General features: G+C 33.0%; 1 non-coding gene across 1 annotated transcript in view; it reads left to right on the top strand.

The window, feature by feature from the left end:
• The first annotated feature begins 14,749 nt into the window (after positions 1-14,749).
• LOC143263430 (small subunit ribosomal RNA) overlaps positions 14,750-15,000 on the top strand; it is a 1,921-nt gene continuing 1,670 nt past the window's right edge. The window contains exon 1 of the ribosomal RNA XR_013036879.1: positions 14,750-15,000. This exon is cut by the window's right edge and continues 1,670 nt beyond it. This is a non-coding gene — a ribosomal RNA (small subunit ribosomal RNA).

Genomic DNA, 15,000 nt, shown 5'->3' with positions numbered 1-15,000 from the left:
GACGTTTTGACTAGCCGTCGCACAGTGCAGACGCGTCGACCCGTCGCTCCGCATTTCGAGCGCAATTTCAGTGGTTTTTCAGTTCAGAAAATTACAGAGAGTGTTTGGTTGTGTTGCAGGAGTCAAACTGAATGATTTGATGCATAAAGTTTAATTAAACTCCCATTAGTTTGCCGGGAAACATCGATTCTTCCGATCTAGAAAGAGACAGAGATAGACGATCCGCGTTATGTTAAATATTTCAAGGTTCCCGATTCCACAAAATTATAAAAAGTATACGGCTGTGTAGCAGGGATCAAAACGAGTAATTTCGTGTATAAAGTTTAATTAATATCCCATTAGTTTGCCGGGAAACATCGATTATTCCGATCTAGAAAGAGACAGAGACAGTCGATCCGCGTTATGTTAAATATTTCAAGGTTACCGATTCCACAAAATTATAAAAAGTATACGGCTGTGTAGCGGGGATCAAAACGAGTAATTTCGTGTATAAAGTTTAATTAATCTCCCAATAGTTTGCCGGGAAACATCGATTATTCCGATCTAGAAAGAGACAGAGACAGTCGATCCGCGTTATGTTAAATATTTCAAGGTTCCCGATTCCACAAAATTATAAAAAGTATACGGCTGTGTAGCGGGGATCAAAACGAGTAATTTCATGTATAAAGTTTAATTAAACTCCCAATAGTTTGCCGGGAAACATCGATTATTCCGATCTAGAAAGAGACAGAGACAGTCGATCCGCGTTATGTTAAATATTTCAAGGTTACCGATTCCACAAAATTATAAAAAGTATACGGCTGTGTAGCGGGGATCAAAACGAGTAATTTCGTGTATAAAGTATAATTAATATCCCATTAGTTTGCCGGGAAACATCGATTATTCCGATCTAGAAAGAGACAGAGACAGTCGATCCGCGTTATGTTAAATATTTCAAGGTTCCCGATTCCACAAAATTATAAAAAGTATACGGCTGTGTAGCGGGGATCAAAACGAGTAATTTCGTGTATAAAGTTTAATTAATATCCCATTACATTGCCGGGAAACATCAATACTTCGATCGCGCGAGAGAGACAGAGAAACGAACAGTCTTTTTTTCGATTTACGGCTAAAATAAATTTTTCTCATTTTATTCAATAACATATTCTTGCTTAGATAACTTTTTTACATAGGGATTAAGCATTTAGAACGATATAATGTTTAAAATAAGGGCACTTTACTCTTGACATTTTACGGTTTTTTCAATTTTCTGAAAAATCCTACCATTAGATTTTTTTAAAAATACGATATTCTTGCTTAACTAACGTTTCTACATAGGGATTAAGCATTTAGAACGAAATCTAATGTCAGAAAATGGCACTTTACTCTTGACATTTTTCGGTTTTTTCAATTTTCTGGAAAATCCTATCATTAGATTTTTTTAAAAATACGATGTTCTTGCTTAACTAACGTTTTTACATAGGGATTAAGCATTTAGAACGATATAATGTTTAAAATAAGGGCACTTTACTCTTGACATTTTACGGTTTTTTCAATTTTCTGAAAAATCCTACCATTAGATTTTTTTAAAAATACGATATTCTTGCTTAACTAACGTTTCTACATAGGGATTAAGCATTTAGAACGAAATCTAATGTCAGAAAATGGCACTTTACTCTTGACATTTTTCGGTTTTTTCAATTTTCTGGAAAATCCTATCATTAGATTTTTTTAAAAATACGATATTCTTGCTTAACTAACGTTTTTACATAGGGATTAAGCATTTAGAACGAAATCTAATGTAGGAAAATGGTACTTTACTCTTGACCGGTACGTTGGGACTTTGAAAATATTCGGGCGTTCCAATCGCTCGTCTGTTGCATCATGGCGCGTCTCGGCGCAATCGACCGATTCGCTCGACCCATTATTTTCGATTTACGGCTAAAATAAATTTTTCTCATTTTATTCAATAACATATTCTTGCTTAGATAACTTTTTTACATAGGGATTAAGCATTTAGAACGATATAATGTTTAAAATAAGGGCACTTTACTCTTGACATTTTACGGTTTTTTCAATTTTCTGAAAAATCCTATCATTAGATTTTTTTAAAAATACGATAATCTTGCATAACTAACGTTTCTACATAGGGATTAAGCATTTAGAACGAAATCTAATGTCAGAAAATGGCACTTTACTCTTGACATTTTTCGGTTTTTTCAATTTTCTGGAAAATCCTATCATTAGATTTTTTTAAAAATACGATATTCTTGCTTAACTAACGTTTTTACATAGGGATTAAGCATTTAGAACGAAATCTAATGTAGGAAAATGGTACTTTACTCTTGATCGGTACGTTGGGACTTAGAAAATATTCGGCCGTACGCGGCGCGTCTCGGCGCTTCGAACAGCTCCGGTGTCCCCATTATTTTCGATTTACGGCTAAAATAAATTCTTCTAATTTTTTTCAATTACATATTCTTGCTTAAATAACTTTTTTACATAGGGATTAAGCATTTAGAACGATACATTGCTTAAAATAATGGCACTTTACTCTTGACATTTTACGGTTTTTTCAATTTTCTGAAAAATCCTATCATTAGATTTTTTTAAAAATACGATATTCTTGCTTAACTAACGTTTCTACATAGGGATTAAGCATTTAGAACGAAATCTAATGTCAGAAAATGGCACTTTACTCTTGACATTTTTCGGTTTTTTCAATTTTCTGGAAAATCCTATCATTAGATTTTTTTAAAATACGATATTCTTGCTTAACTAACGTTTTTACATAGGGATTAAGCATTTAGAACGAAATCTAATGTAGGAAAATGGTACTTTACTCTTGACCGGTACGTTGGGACTTTGAAAATATTCGGGCGTTCCAATCGCTCGTCTGTTGCATCATAGCGCGTCTCGGCGCAATCGACCGATTCGCTCGACCCATTATTTTCGATTTACGGCTAAAATAAATTTTTCTCATTTTATTCAATAACATATTCTTGCTTAGATAACTTTTTTACATAGGGATTAAGCATTTAGAACGATATAATGTTTAAAATAAGGGCACTTTACTCTTGACATTTTACGGTTTTTTCAATTTTCTGAAAAATCCTATCATTAGATTTTTTTAAAAATACGATAATCTTGCATAACTAACGTTTCTACATAGGGATTAAGCATTTAGAACGAAATCTAATGTCAGAAAATGGCACTTTACTCTTGACATTTTTCGGTTTTTTCAATTTTCTGGAAAATCCTATCATTAGATTTTTTTAAAAATACGATATTCTTGCTTAACTAACGTTTTTACATAGGGATTAAGCATTTAGAACGAAATCTAATGTAGGAAAATGGTACTTTACTCTTGATCGGTACGTTGGGACTTTGAAAATATTCGGGCGTTCCAATCGCTCGTCTGTTGCATCATAGCGCGTCTCGGCGCAATCGACCGATTCGCTCGACCCATTATTTTCGATTTACGGCTAAAATAAATTTTTCTCATTTTATTCAATAACATATTCTTGCTTAGATAACTTTTTTACATAGGGATTAAGCATTTAGAACGATATAATGTTTAAAATAAGGGCACTTTACTCTTGACATTTTACGGTTTTTTCAATTTTATGAAAAATCCTATCATTAGATTTTTTTAAAAATACGATATTCTTGCTTAACTAACGTTTCTACATAGGGATTAAGCATTTAGAACGAAATCTAATGTCAGAAAATGGCACTTTACTCTTGACATTTTTCGGTTTTTTCAATTTTCTGGAAAATCCTATCATTAGATTTTTTTTAAAATACGATATTCTTGCTTAACTAACGTTTTTACATAGGGATTAAGCATTTAGAACGAAATCTAATGTAGGAAAATGGTACTTTACTCTTGATCGGTACGTTGGGACTTTGAAAATATTCGGGCGTTCCAATCGCTCGTCTGTTGCATCATAGCGCGTCTCGGCGCAATCGACCGATTCGCTCGACCCATTATTTTCGATTTACGGCTAAAATAAATTTTTCTCATTTTATTCAATAACATATTCTTGCTTAGATAACTTTTTTACATAGGGATTAAGCATTTAGAACGATACATTGTTTAAAATAATGGCACTTTACTCTTGACATTTTACGGTTTTTTCAATTTTCTGAAAAATCCTATCATTAGATTTTTTTAAAAATACGATATTCTTGCTTAACTAACGTTTCTACATAGGGATTAAGCATTTAGAACGAAATCTAATGTCAGAAAATGGCACTTTACTCTTGACATTTTTCGGTTTTTTCAATTTTCTGGAAAATCCTATCATTAGATTTTTTTAAAAATACGATATTCTTGCTTAACTAACGTTTTTACATAGGGATTAAGCATTTAGAACGAAATCTAATGTAGGAAAATGGTACTTTACTCTTGATCGGTACGTTGGGACTTAGAAAATATTCGGCCGTACGCGGCGCGTCTCGGCGCTTCGAACAGCTCCGGTGTCCCCATTATTTTCGATTTACGGCTAAAATAAATTCTTCTAATTTTTTTCAATTACATATTCTTGCTTAAATAACTTTTTTACATAGGGATTAAGCATTTAGAACGATACATTGTTTAAAATAATGGCACTTTACTCTTGACATTTTACGGTTTTTTCAATTTTCTGAAAAATCCTATCATTAGATTTTTTTAAAAATACGATATTCTTGCTTAACTAACGTTTCTACATAGGGATTAAGCATTTAGAACGAAATCTAATGTCAGAAAATGGCACTTTACTCTTGACATTTTTCGGTTTTTTCAATTTTCTGGAAAATCCTATCATTAGATTTTTTTCAAAATACGATATTCTTGCTTAACTAACGTTTTTACATAGGGATTAAGCATTTAGAACGAAATCTAATGTAGGAAAATGGTACTTTACTCTTGACCGGTACGTTGGGACTTTGAAAATATTCGGGCGTTCCAATCGCTCGTCTGTTGCATCATAGCGCGTCTCGGCGCAATCGACCGATTCGCTCGACCCATTATTTTCGATTTACGGCTAAAATAAATTTTTCTCATTTTATTCAATAACATATTCTTGCTTAGATAACTTTTTTACATAGGGATTAAGCATTTAGAACGATATAATGTTTAAAATAAGGGCACTTTACTCTTGACATTTTACGGTTTTTTCAATTTTCTGAAAAATCCTATCATTAGATTTTTTTAAAAATACGATAATCTTGCATAACTAACGTTTCTACATAGGGATTAAGCATTTAGAACGAAATCTAATGTCAGAAAATGGCACTTTACTCTTGACATTTTTCGGTTTTTTCAATTTTCTGGAAAATCCTATCATTAGATTTTTTTTAAAATACGATATTCTTGCTTAACTAACGTTTTTACATAGGGATTAAGCATTTAGAACGAAATCTAATGTAGGAAAATGGTACTTTACTCTTGATCGGTACGTTGGGACTTAGAAAATATTCGGGCGTACGCGGCGCGCTCGGCGCTTCGAACAGCTCCGGTGTCCCCATTATTTTCGATTTACGGCTAAAATAAATTCTTCTAATTTTTTTCAATTACATATTCTTGCTTAAATAACTTTTTTACATAGGGATTAAGCATTTAGAACGATACATTGTTTAAAATAATGGCACTTTACTCTTGACATTTTACGGTTTTTTCAATTTTCTGAAAAATCCTATCATTAGATTTTTTTAAAAATACGATATTCTTGCTTAACTAACGTTTCTACATAGGGATTAAGCATTTAGAACGAAATCTAATGTCAGAAAATGGCACTTTACTCTTGACATTTTTCGGTTTTTTCAATTTTCTGGAAAATCCTATCATTAGATTTTTTTTAAAATACGATATTCTTGCTTAACTAACGTTTTTACATAGGGATTAAGCATTTAGAACGAAATCTAATGTAGGAAAATGGTACTTTACTCTTGACCGGTACGTTGGGACTTTGAAAATATTCGGGCGTTCCAATCGCTCGTCTGTTGCATCATAGCGCGTCTCGGCGCAATCGACCGATTCGCTCGACCCATTATTTTCGATTTACGGCTAAAATAAATTTTTCTCATTTTATTCAATAACATATTCTTGCTTAGATAACTTTTTTACATAGGGATTAAGCATTTAGAACGATATAATGTTTAAAATAAGGGCACTTTACTCTTGACATTTTACGGTTTTTTCAATTTTCTGAAAAATCCTATCATTAGATTTTTTTAAAAATACGATAATCTTGCATAACTAACGTTTCTACATAGGGATTAAGCATTTAGAACGAAATCTAATGTCAGAAAATGGCACTTTACTCTTGACATTTTTCGGTTTTTTCAATTTTCTGGAAAATCCTATCATTAGATTTTTTTTAAAATACGATATTCTTGCTTAACTAACGTTTTTACATAGGGATTAAGCATTTAGAACGAAATCTAATGTAGGAAAATGGTACTTTACTCTTGATCGGTACGTTGGGACTTAGAAAATATTCGGGCGTACGCGGCGCGCTCGGCGCTTCGAACAGCTCCGGTGTCCCCATTATTTTCGATTTACGGCTAAAATAAATTCTTCTAATTTTTTTCAATTACATATTCTTGCTTAAATAACTTTTTTACATAGGGATTAAGCATTTAGAACGATACATTGTTTAAAATAATGGCACTTTACTCTTGACATTTTACGGTTTTTTCAATTTTCTGAAAAATCCTATCATTAGATTTTTTTAAAAATACGATATTCTTGCTTAACTAACGTTTCTACATAGGGATTAAGCATTTAGAACGAAATCTAATGTCAGAAAATGGCACTTTACTCTTGACATTTTTCGGTTTTTTCAATTTTCTGGAAAATCCTATCATTAGATTTTTTTTAAAATACGATATTCTTGCTTAACTAACGTTTTTACATAGGGATTAAGCATTTAGAACGAAATCTAATGTAGGAAAATGGTACTTTACTCTTGACCGGTACGTTGGGACTTTGAAAATATTCGGGCGTTCCAATCGCTCGTCTGTTGCATCATAGCGCGTCTCGGCGCAATCGACCGATTCGCTCGACCCATTATTTTCGATTTACGGCTAAAATAAATTTTTCTCATTTTATTCAATAACATATTCTTGCTTAGATAACTTTTTTACATAGGGATTAAGCATTTAGAACGATATAATGTTTAAAATAAGGGCACTTTACTCTTGACATTTTACGGTTTTTTCAATTTTCTGAAAAATCCTATCATTAGATTTTTTTACAAATACGATAATCTTGCATAACTAACGTTTCTACATAGGGATTAAGCATTTAGAACGAAATCTAATGTCAGAAAATGGCACTTTACTCTTGACATTTTTCGGTTTTTTCAATTTTCTGGAAAATCCTATCATTAGATTTTTTTTAAAATACGATATTCTTGCTTAACTAACGTTTTTACATAGGGATTAAGCATTTAGAACGAAATCTAATGTAGGAAAATGGTACTTTACTCTTGATCGGTACGTTGGGACTTAGAAAATATTCGGCCGTACGCGGCGCGTCTCGGCGCTTCGAACAGCTCCGGTGTCCCCATTATTTTCGATTTACGGCTAAAATAAATTCTTCTAATTTTATTCAATAACATATTCTTGCTTAGATAACTTTTTTACATAGGGATTAAGCATTTAGAACGATATAATGTTTAAAATAAGGGCACTTTACTCTTGACATTTTACGGTTTTTTCAATTTTCTGAAAAATCCTATCATTAGATTTTTTTAAAAATACGATAATCTTGCATAACTAACGTTTCTACATAGGGATTAAGCATTTAGAACGAAATCTAATGTCAGAAAATGGCACTTTACTCTTGACATTTTTCGGTTTTTTCAATTTTCTGGAAAATCCTATCATTAGATTTTTTTAAAAATACGATATTCTTGCTTAACTAACGTTTTTACATAGGGATTAAGCATTTAGAACGAAATCTAATGTAGGAAAATGGTACTTTACTCTTGATCGGTACGTTGGGACTTAGAAAATATTCGGCCGTACGCGGCGCGTCTCGGCGCTTCGAACAGCTCCGGTGTCCCCATTATTTTCGATTTACGGCTAAAATAAATTCTTCTAATTTTTTTCAATTACATATTCTTGCTTAAATAACTTTTTTACATAGGGATTAAGCATTTAGAACGATACATTGCTTAAAATAATGGCACTTTACTCTTGACATTTTACGGTTTTTTCAATTTTCTGAAAAATCCTATCATTAGATTTTTTTAAAAATACGATATTCTTGCTTAACTAACGTTTCAACATAGGTATTAAGCATTTAGAACGAAATCTAATGTCAGAAAATGGCACTTTACTCTTGACATTTTTCGGTTTTTTCAATTTTCTGGAAAATCCTATCATTAGATTTTTTTTAAAATACGATATTCTTGCTTAACTAACGTTTTTACATAGGGATTAAGCATTTAGAACGAAATCTAATGTAGGAAAATGGTACTTTACTCTTGACCGGTACGTTGGGACTTTGAAAATATTCGGGCGTTCCAATCGCTCGTCTGTTGCATCATAGCGCGTCTCGGCGCAATCGACCGATTCGCTCGACCCATTATTTTCGATTTACGGCTAAAATAAATTTTTCTCATTTTATTCAATAACATATTCTTGCTTAGATAACTTTTTTACATAGGGATTAAGCATTTAGAACGATATAATGTTTAAAATAAGGGCACTTTACTCTTGACATTTTACGGTTTTTTCAATTTTCTGAAAAATCCTATCATTAGATTTTTTTAAAAATACGATAATCTTGCATAACTAACGTTTCTACATAGGGATTAAGCATTTAGAACGAAATCTAATGTCAGAAAATGGCACTTTACTCTTGACATTTTTCGGTTTTTTCAATTTTCTGGAAAATCCTATCATTAGATTTTTTTAAAAATACGATATTCTTGCTTAACTAACGTTTTTACATAGGGATTAAGCATTTAGAACGAAATCTAATGTAGGAAAATGGTACTTTACTCTTGACCGGTACGTTGGGACTTTGAAAATATTCGGGCGTTCCAATCGCTCGTCTGTTGCATCATAGCGCGTCTCGGCGCAATCGACCGATTCGCTCGACCCATTATTTTCGATTTACGGCTAAAATAAATTTTTCTCATTTTATTCAATAACATATTCTTGCTTAGATAACTTTTTTACATAGGGATTAAGCATTTAGAACGATATAATGTTTAAAATAAGGGCACTTTACTCTTGACATTTTACGGTTTTTTCAATTTTCTGAAAAATCCTATCATTAGATTTTTTTAAAAATACGATAATCTTGCATAACTAACGTTTCTACATAGGGATTAAGCATTTAGAACGAAATCTAATGTCAGAAAATGGCACTTTACTCTTGACATTTTTCGGTTTTTTCAATTTTCTGGAAAATCCTATCATTAGATTTTTTTAAAAATACGATATTCTTGCTTAACTAACGTTTTTACATAGGGATTAAGCATTTAGAACGAAATCTAATGTAGGAAAATGGTACTTTACTCTTGATCGGTACGTTGGGACTTAGAAAATATTCGGCCGTACGCGGCGCGTCTCGGCGCTTCGAACAGCTCCGGTGTCCCCATTATTTTCGATTTACGGCTAAAATAAATTCTTCTAATTTTTTTCAATTACATATTCTTGCTTAAATAACTTTTTTACATAGGGATTAAGCATTTAGAACGATACATTGCTTAAAATAATGGCACTTTACTCTTGACATTTTACGGTTTTTTCAATTTTCTGAAAAATCCTATCATTAGATTTTTTTAAAAATACGATATTCTTGCTTAACTAACGTTTCTACATAGGGATTAAGCATTTAGAACGAAATCTAATGTCAGAAAATGGCACTTTACTCTTGACATTTTTCGGTTTTTTCAATTTTCTGGAAAATCCTATCATTAGATTTTTTTTAAAATACGATATTCTTGCTTAACTAACGTTTTTACATAGGGATTAAGCATTTAGAACGAAATCTAATGTAGGAAAATGGTACTTTACTCTTGACCGGTACGTTGGGACTTTGAAAATATTCGGGCGTTCCAATCGCTCGTCTGTTGCATCATAGCGCGTCTCGGCGCAATCGACCGATTCGCTCGACCCATTATTTTCGATTTACGGCTAAAATAAATTTTTCTCATTTTATTCAATAACATATTCTTGCTTAGATAACTTTTTTACATAGGGATTAAGCATTTAGAACGATATAATGTTTAAAATAAGGGCACTTTACTCTTGACATTTTACGGTTTTTTCAATTTTCTGAAAAATCCTATCATTAGATTTTTTTAAAAATACGATAATCTTGCATAACTAACGTTTCTACATAGGGATTAAGCATTTAGAACGAAATCTAATGTCAGAAAATGGCACTTTACTCTTGACATTTTTCGGTTTTTTCAATTTTCTGGAAAATCCTATCATTAGATTTTTTTAAAAATACGATATTCTTGCTTAACTAACGTTTTTACATAGGGATTAAGCATTTAGAACGAAATCTAATGTAGGAAAATGGTACTTTACTCTTGATCGGTACGTTGGGACTTAGAAAATATTCGGCCGTACGCGGCGCGTCTCGGCGCTTCGAACAGCTCCGGTGTCCCCATTATTTTCGATTTACGGCTAAAATAAATTCTTCTAATTTTTTTCAATTACATATTCTTGCTTAAATAACTTTTTTACATAGGTATTAAGCATTTAGAACGATACATTGTTTAAAATAATGGCACTTTACTCTTGACATTTTACGGTTTTTTCAATTTTCTGAAAAATCCTATCATTAGATTTTTTTAAAAATACGATATTCTTGCTTAACTAACGTTTCTACATAGGGATTAAGCATTTAGAACGAAATCTAATGTCAGAAAATGGCACTTTACTCTTGACATTTTTCGGTTTTTTCAATTTTCTGGAAAATCCTATCATTAGATTTTTTTTAAAATACGATATTCTTGCTTAACTAACGTTTTTACATAGGGATTAAGCATTTAGAACGAAATCTAATGTAGGAAAATGGTACTTTACTCTTGACCGGTACGTTGGGACTTTGAAAATATTCGGGCGTTCCAATCGCTCGTCTGTTGCATCATAGCGCGTCTCGGCGCAATCGACCGATTCGCTCGACCCATTATTTTCGATTTACGGCTAAAATAAATTTTTCTCATTTTATTCAATAACATATTCTTGCTTAGATAACTTTTTTACATAGGGATTAAGCATTTAGAACGATATAATGTTTAAAATAAGGGCACTTTACTCTTGACATTTTACGGTTTTTTCAATTTTCTGAAAAATCCTATCATTAGATTTTTTTAAAAATACGATAATCTTGCATAACTAACGTTTCTACATAGGGATTAAGCATTTAGAACGAAATCTAATGTCAGAAAATGGCACTTTACTCTTGACATTTTTCGGTTTTTTCAATTTTCTGGAAAATCCTATCATTAGATTTTTTTAAAAATACGATATTCTTGCTTAACTAACGTTTTTACATAGGGATTAAGCATTTAGAACGAAATCTAATGTAGGAAAATGGTACTTTACTCTTGATCGGTACGTTGGGACTTAGAAAATATTCGGCCGTACGCGGCGCGTCTCGGCGCTTCGAACAGCTCCGGTGTCCCCATTATTTTCGATTTACGGCTAAAATAAATTTTTCTCATTTTATTCAATAACATATTCTTGCTTAGATAACTTTTTTACATAGGGATTAAGCATTTAGAACGATATAATGTTTAAAATAAGGGCACTTTACTCTTGACATTTTACGGTTTTTTCAATTTTCTGAAAAATCCTATCATTAGATTTTTTTAAAAATACGATATTCTTGCTTAACTAACGTTTCTACATAGGGATTAAGCATTTAGAACGAAATCTAATGTCAGAAAATGGCACTTTACTCTTGACATTTTTCGGTTTTTTCAATTTTCTGGAAAATCCTATCATTAGATTTTTTTTAAAATACGATATTCTTGCTTAACTAACGTTTTTACATAGGGATTAAGCATTTAGAACGAAATCTAATGTAGGAAAATGGTACTTTACTCTTGACCGGTACGTTGGGACTTTGAAAATATTCGGGCGTTCCAATCGCTCGTCTGTTGCATCATAGCGCGTCTCGGCGCAATCGACCGATTCGCTCGACCCATTATTTTCGATTTACGGCTAAAATAAATTTTTCTCATTTTATTCAATAACATATTCTTGCTTAGATAACTTTTTTACATAGGGATTAAGCATTTAGAACGATATAATGTTTAAAATAAGGGCACTTTACTCTTGACATTTTACGGTTTTTTCAATTTTCTGAAAAATCCTATCATTAGATTTTTTTAAAAATACGATAATCTTGCATAACTAACGTTTCTACATAGGGATTAAGCATTTAGAACGAAATCTAATGTCAGAAAATGGCACTTTACTCTTGACATTTTTCGGTTTTTTCAATTTTCTGGAAAATCCTATCATTAGATTTTTTTTAAAATACGATATTCTTGCTTAACTAACGTTTTTACATAGGGATTAAGCATTTAGAACGAAATCTAATGTAGGAAAATGGTACTTTACTCTTGATCGGTACGTTGGGACTTAGAAAATATTCGGGCGTACGCGGCGCGCTCGGCGCTTCGAACAGCTCCGGTGTCCCCATTATTTTCGATTTACGGCTAAAATAAATTTTTCTCATTTTATTCAATAACATATTCTTGCTTAGATAACTTTTTTACATAGGGATTAAGCATTTAGAACGATATAATGTTTAAAATAAGGGCACTTTACTCTTGACATTTTACGGTTTTTTCAATTTTATGAAAAATCCTATCATTAGATTTTTTTAAAAATACGATATTCTTGCTTAACTAACGTTTCTACATAGGGATTAAGCATTTAGAACGAAATCTAATGTCAGAAAATGGCACTTTACTCTTGACATTTTTCGGTTTTTTCAATTTTCTGGAAAATCCTATCATTAGATTTTTTTAAAAATACGATATTCTTGCTTAACTAACGTTTTTACATAGGGATTAAGCATTTAGAACGAAATCTAATGTAGGAAAATGGTACTTTACTCTTGATCGGTACGTTGGGACTTAGAAAATATTCGGCCGTACGCGGCGCGTCTCGGCGCTTCGAACAGCTCCGGTGTCCCCATTATTTTCGATTTACGGCTAAAATAAATTTTTCTAATTTTTTTCAATTACATATTCTTGCTTAAATAACTTTTTTACATAGGGATTAAGCATTTAGAACGACATGTTGTTTAAAATAATGGTACTTTACTCTTGTGATTTTTCGGTTTTTTTTGATTATTTTGAAAAATAAATTTTTGTAATTTTTTTAAATACGATATTCGTGATCAGTGAACGATTTCACATATGGATTAAGCATTTAGAATCGTGCGGACGCGTTATTAAAAAAGTTTACTCGATGCGATGGGACTTTAAAAAGTTTGTGAAAATTTTCATATTGGGAAAAAATGTGTAATTTTTTGTCTAGTTTACGGTAGTGTAATTTATTTTAATGTTTACTATAAAAATTTTTTTCGTTCGTTCACGCGCTATGTTACAACAGCACGGCCGGGCGGTCTGTTGCCGCAGCGGTTTACACTCATAAGCGCGCGTGCTATTCGGCCGGCGGCGCCGGCGTCCTTGCCGGCCGTTCGGTATCTATAAGAGATACACGGTCCGTGCGAGGCGGACGGAGCAGAGCGGGTTTTGGGCCAATTCTACGATCTCGGTCGAGAAGCTGTCTCAGAGCTCCTTCGGGGCTTCGGTCCTGACTGTTTCGTGCCGTTTACGTTACGGACTTTTCTCCACACAGCGTGGCCACGGGTCGGTGTCTTTGACCGAATGGCCCATATGTGGCAAGCCCTACGGGGTTGGTTACCCGTATGCACTTTGTATGTATACTCGTACTCACTGAGCAATCGACTCTTCTGTCCGAGCGATGGAAAAATTTTTTAAAATGCATCTGTAAGATTTGGAAGCAAATCGTACCAATTGAAAACTGTGGCTAAAATGAATAGCCCAGTGGAGAGAGAAAACTATCAAAAAACTGATTTTTTAAATCAAGAGGTGTCAGAAATCGAAATGCCTAGCGCGAGCGGAAGAACACGCTTTCTCGCCAGTCCAGCATGTGTCCTGTCCGTTCTTCCTCGGCTTGCCGATTTTGCCCAGATCAGAGGTTTCGTGCTTCCGGCGGTCAGAAGATCAGCGTGAGCGTACGCGCTTCCACGACTATGGCATCACCCATGTACTTTTTCCTTTGAATATATTTGAGTACATAAAAAATATTAAAACATATAGAGAGAACTGTGTCTTGGATCTTAAAAATTTGTCAATAGCGATGATATATTATTACTTAACTTGAAGTATTTGTACGTTTTAGCTGGGACGTACATTTATCTTACAAGATGTTAATAGCGAGACTCTTGAAGATAAAATTATCTTGTGATTTTATGAAGGCAAAGATAGAAACGTACGAAGCTGGCGTACGTAGAAAAATGTGATTTTATGATAGAACAAAAATATAATACGTACGTTTTTGGGCGTACGGTAAAATATCTGTATGGTAGAAAAATGAAAGAAATTGAGCGTTAAAGAAGATATGTTACAAGCGCGGAATGTGGCAAAACTTGTACATATTTGAAAGAGAAAAATGGTGTGTCGACCTGACATATATATATGAAACAGGCGACGATGGAAAAGGATTTAAATTTTGTCCATTTTATATATACATATTGTATAGTTCCCTGGTTGATCCTGCCAGTAGTCATATGCTTGTCTCAAAGATTAAGCCATGCATGTCTCAGTACATGCCGTATTAAGGTGAAACCGCGAATGGCTCATTAAATCAGTTATGGTTTCTTAGATCGTACTAAAATTTACTTGGATAACTGTGGTAATTCTAGAGCTAATACATGCAAAACAGAGTTCCGACCAGAGATGGTAGGAACGCTTTTATTAGATCAAAACCAATCGGTGGCGGGTGTTTACACTC

This window comes from Megalopta genalis, unplaced genomic scaffold (genome assembly GCF_051020955.1).
Source record: "Megalopta genalis isolate 19385.01 unplaced genomic scaffold, iyMegGena1_principal scaffold0591, whole genome shotgun sequence".
NCBI classification, from domain to species: domain Eukaryota; kingdom Metazoa; phylum Arthropoda; class Insecta; order Hymenoptera; family Halictidae; genus Megalopta; species Megalopta genalis.
This window is presented reverse-complemented; position numbering and strand designations above follow the sequence as displayed.